Consider the following 5,256-nt stretch of genomic DNA (forward strand, 5'->3'; position numbering starts at 1 on the left):
ACTGGTCTCTGCCACTCTACGGACTCTTCAACAGCACTCGTGGTAGGACTCAGGAAACAAGGCAAGATGACATCCCCGCCAACTATACCACGAACAGGGTCCTTAGAACCAACAACAAGAACTGAAACAGAAAAAAGGTAGGTAGGTCTATACAGGAAGGCATCTGTGTTATTTGTTAATTCAGGAACATGGATGCATGCATCCAGACAGACAGCACAGCTAGGCAGACAAGCAGACAGACAGCACAGCTAGGCAGACAAGCAGACAGACAGCGCAGCTAGACAGACAAGCAAACAGTCAGACAGACAGCACAGCTAGACAGACAAGCAGACAGACAGCACAGCTAGACAGCCAGCACAGCTAGACAGACAAGCAGACAGTCAGACAGACAGGAGAGAGCACAGTTAGACAGACAAGCAGACAGTCAGACAGACAGGAGAGAGCACAGCTAGACAGACAAGCAAACAGTCAGACAGACAGGAGAGAGCACACCCAATAATAATATTGGACAAATTAAAGAGATAACATAAATTCTTAAGCACTTTCAAATTCGTAACATATTGTACAAATGAAATTCAAAATTGTGCACAATTTTCGGGGACCCTTTTTGGCTCGTGAGTTCTCCTTTCAGAACCACTGTTACTGGCTAAAAAGGTATACAAGGTATATGTTTGAGGAAGAGCCACTGTATGAACCAGAGTCTCACCACACAAGACTGACAGAGACAGACAGACACAGCCCACAAAGACAGCTAGGAAAGAGAGACAGATGTCAGACAGTTCAGATAGAGAGCCAATAAAGTAAGCACAGGAGTAAAAAAGAGAAGTACATAAAAGTACAAATATTTGATGAAAGAATTGATTGTACCCTAAATAAACATACCCTAAATACAAGCACCAGTCTGTGACAAGCAGTTAGCCACAGTGCTAGCTCCTAGTCTACCCCAGAGTACAACAGCCTTGTGGTTAGCTCCAAGCATTACAGTTAGCCGCAGTGCTATTGAGGGGATTAGATTCATCTGGAAAGGGCGCCGCGTGGGCGTAGTTTGCACCGGGTGAAAAGCGATTGCATTGGTTCTGGAAAAGTGAAATAGGTTAAACAAGTGGCATCAAGGCATTCAGTTACTGTTTGATTGAACGTTAGAATGGGCAAAACGAGTGATTAATTAAGCAACTTAGAGTGTGGTATGATCGTCCCAATATCTCAGAAACGGACGTATTCTGTACAGGCTTCCTTCTTTTCACTCTGTCAATTAGGTTAGTATTGTGGAGTAACTACAATGTTGTTGATCCATCCTCCGTTTTCTCCTATCACAGCCATTGAACACCATTGGCCTCATGGTGAAATCCCTGAGTGGTTTCTTTCCTCTCCGGCAACTAAGTTATGACTGTGTATTGATACACCACCCAAAGTGTAATTAACAACTTCACCATGCTCAAAGGAATATTAAATGTCTGCTTTTAATGTATTTTTTTATATCTACCAATAAATGCCCTTCTTTGCGAGGCATTGGAAAACTCCCAGGTCTTTGGAATTTAATTTGTGTTTGAAATTCACTGCTTGACTGAGGGACCTTACAGATAATTGTGTGTGGGGTACAGAGATGAGGTAATCATTAAGTCACGTGTCCTACTGAAATCAGTACACTCTTAACAACTTAAGCATTATGAAACTTCTGTGAGATCAAATAAACCTCATGTCGCAAATAAGCCATTAGTGTTTTTGTCGACCAAATTCCACACTTATTGACCTCCATACAAAAACTCCTTGCCTGGTGAGCTTAATGAAAAAGGCTGAGTTGGGCTTCTCTCTTCCTCTCTGGTTATACCAAAGATTATTTATAAGTAAACCAAGATAGACCACAGCCTGTTGTTTCCAATGGGAACAAATGAGTCATAGTGGACAGAACAAGCAAGAAGGTGGGCAGAGCCAAGCACGAGCTAGCGAGATCCTATTGAACGCCTACTCTAAAGTGCAAGTGTGCAATAACTCAATTCACCTTTGCACACCTAATCAATGCAATTTAAAAAAAACTTTGGCAAAGGGTAAATTCTAAAAAACATAGTCCACTCTGTTCATAACAGACTTCAGTTTTGGGACCACTGTACTGAGATCAAATGTTCATTGATGAGAAAATTTGAAGAATATCGGCCAAAATCTCCTTCCATCTTCTCCTACTTCCGGCCACTGGGGTTCCACTCACTACCATATTTTGGGAGTGAGTAAAAAAAAAAGGCAAGCGGATGCTTCACAGAAATATATTTCTCATAGTTATCTCTCTAGTTATACTATATTTAAATCAATGACGTACATAAACCCCTTGATTGCTGATACTTTGTATTGGCTATTGAGAGGCTATGAAGCCACTGGTTGGCCATATTGGCACTCCCTAGTAGGAACAGTCCTCCATAGGAATGAATGGAATTCTACAGATTTAAATAACACATTTCAAGGACAAAATGACATGTATTTAAGTATTTCTTGTTGTTGTCATGGAGACAGTAACATAACGTTTGACCTCTGTCATTGCCAACAAAGAGTATAACAAAGTATTGAGATCAACTTTTGTTATTGACCAAATACTTATTTTCCACCATAATTTGCAATAAATTAATAAAAAATCCTACAATGTGATTTTCTGGATTTTATTTTCTCATTTTGTCTGTCATAGTTGAAGTGTATCTATGATGAAAATTACAGGCCTCTCATCTTTTTAAGTGGGAGAACTTGCACAATTGGTGGCTGACTAAATACTTTTTTGCCCCACTGTGTGTGTGTGTGTGTGTGTGTGCATGTATGTATGTATGTATAATATATATGTGTGTGTGTAGAAAATATATATATTTTTTTTAAACACGGAAAGACAGATTAAAGTTGGATATTCAACGGATATTCGCCTGTCGATTGGATTACTTCCAACAGACAGACTTGGTTGTCCAACATGGAACGTTCGAACGTGGAATGTGCATGGAGGGTATTCTACAGATATGTTGATATGTGGACTGTAAACCAGCCTTAAAGGTACTTGTGTAAATGCTGACTTAATTTCATTACTTGTTTAAACGTTCTCCGTTTAAACAAACGAAGGCTTCAGACCTACCTCTATTATCCGCCTTGGAGACAGCCAAATGGAGTGCCAGGAACAGACAGAGCACCAATCCTTTGCGAGGCAGCCTGACTGCCACTCGCATCCGATAAATCATTTCAATTTCAGCGTGGGCAGCGCAGCACAACCAAATGAAGAGTTCATGAAGTGCTAGCAAGCCCAGGCAACCTCTTCCGACTCCGACTCTGGGTGATGACATCAAAGAAGAGTTAAGGTTAACACACCAACATCCATAATAATTCTCTCATAAATAGTAATACTATACTGCAGTTAAGTACACAACATATTCAGTAGGAATTATTTGTATAGTGTCCACATTAACAGAACCCCAGTCCTCTTCTTTTCTGTACAGTGCTTTAGCACACTTCACCACAATGTTTTGACTCCTGTGTTATGTCCAGGGCCAGCTTGTTTTACAATTGTTTTAACGATCCATCTTTCCTACAACGGCCGAAGATGTTGCTAGCAACAACTGTTATACAGTTAACATATCTCTCTCTTAACATATCTCTTGAGTTCGCAAATTCACTCTGGCTATGTACTCTGATTTCAGAGCACTCTTATTGGAGTGTGCCAGAGCGCAGAACAACTGATGAATTTACGAAAGTGCAACACCTGCTGAATATGACAGGTGGCAATGCGTTTTTGTTTTTTCTTCTTTTTTTAATCATGTGTTGGTCATTGTTGTGTGTTCTGTCATTGTAAGTCATTGATGATGCATACTGTGATAAAACAATTTCCCAAGTTTGGATGAATAAAGTCATACTCTACACATAGGCAAAACAAGTTTTGTTGGTCAAGAACGCTCTAGATAACATGTAAACAGCCTGACCAGAGTAAAATAGTCAGAGTGAGGTATTATCTTACTTTTGTCTGGAAGTAGCTAGCTAGCAAGCCAGCCAACTTTAGCCAGTTAGCTTGGGTGCTTGGTTGGGACAAGCATGCATTGGCAGGCAAGCTGCAGAAGAACGTGGAGGCTACAATTCCCCATTGTTTGTTTATCGGTGCAATTTTGACAGCCAACTAACTCAAAAAAATTGAGGTTTTATCTAATGTTCCTTCGTTAGATTTTAGCTCATCTTGTTTTGGCTAGCATTAGTTGTTGATTTGGTTGTTGATGTGCATAACTGAGGGAGAGAGCCTACCTTGATCAATGGGACTGTAAAGTTCCCAAATGTAAGAGGACTCCCATTGTGTTTACATATCTGCAGAAATCCATTCAGGTGTATTTTGTGGTTTTTGGCAAATGCGTTCTAATGATCTAAAGTGGCGCTGTTGCAACTGCCTGTAAACACAGTCCAGTTCAAAGTGAATGATGGCAGGCCCTGTAGCAAATGGCTTGTTTGTTGTATAAAGGTCTACTGTCGCTCTGATTGGCTATAGCACACCGGTCTGTGTAGACTCTGGTCCTGGACAAGACAGAGGTTTTTACTTACTGCAGTTTCTATTAATTGTCAAACGCCCGACCGTTATTACAACCTATATCGCTATTTAAATTGTCAAATTCCTTAGTATACCTTATTCCCAAACGTTCTAAGAATTTATGAACACTTAGATATGGTCATTTTCAAGTTTTCGCTTGTCAGCTGAACAGATTTGTATAAGATTACATGTCGCTAAAATGATGTCAGTTCCACTTTAAATCCAACAATAATTCACACACACACACACACACACACACACACACACACACACACACACACACACACACACACACGTTATTTTCAAAAGAGATGGCTAACAGCAAACACGCTGCAATAAAAAAAACACAGTTCCACCCACTAGCTGACGATCATTTGAAACTTAACTTCTTGTTGAAAGCGGAGAAGCGAAACAAATTAGCAACAACATCCTTATTGATAAAACCTGCTGCAGCCGCAGCAAACTAGCTGACAACAAAAACTAGCTAGCTCGACGTGGGAAAACTACTGCTCGCCACTGTTGGCATTCAAGTGAGAAGTTTCCATTCGTTTTTGTACAAACCTTCACTCAATAAGTCAAAATGTGATTGGTTGATTCCACTGTCACTCCAAACCTTTGCCCTAATACAGTTGAATGGCAGATGCCTTCATCTAGCTTCTGATGGCCTAACCAAGGGCTGACTTTGCTGGCTAGATTTATCTCCCCAGAAAATAATTCTGGTCTCGGTC

This window comes from Oncorhynchus masou, unplaced genomic scaffold, assembly GCF_036934945.1.
Source record: "Oncorhynchus masou masou isolate Uvic2021 unplaced genomic scaffold, UVic_Omas_1.1 unplaced_scaffold_97___fragment_2___debris, whole genome shotgun sequence".
NCBI classification, from domain to species: Eukaryota; Metazoa; Chordata; class Actinopteri; order Salmoniformes; family Salmonidae; genus Oncorhynchus; species Oncorhynchus masou.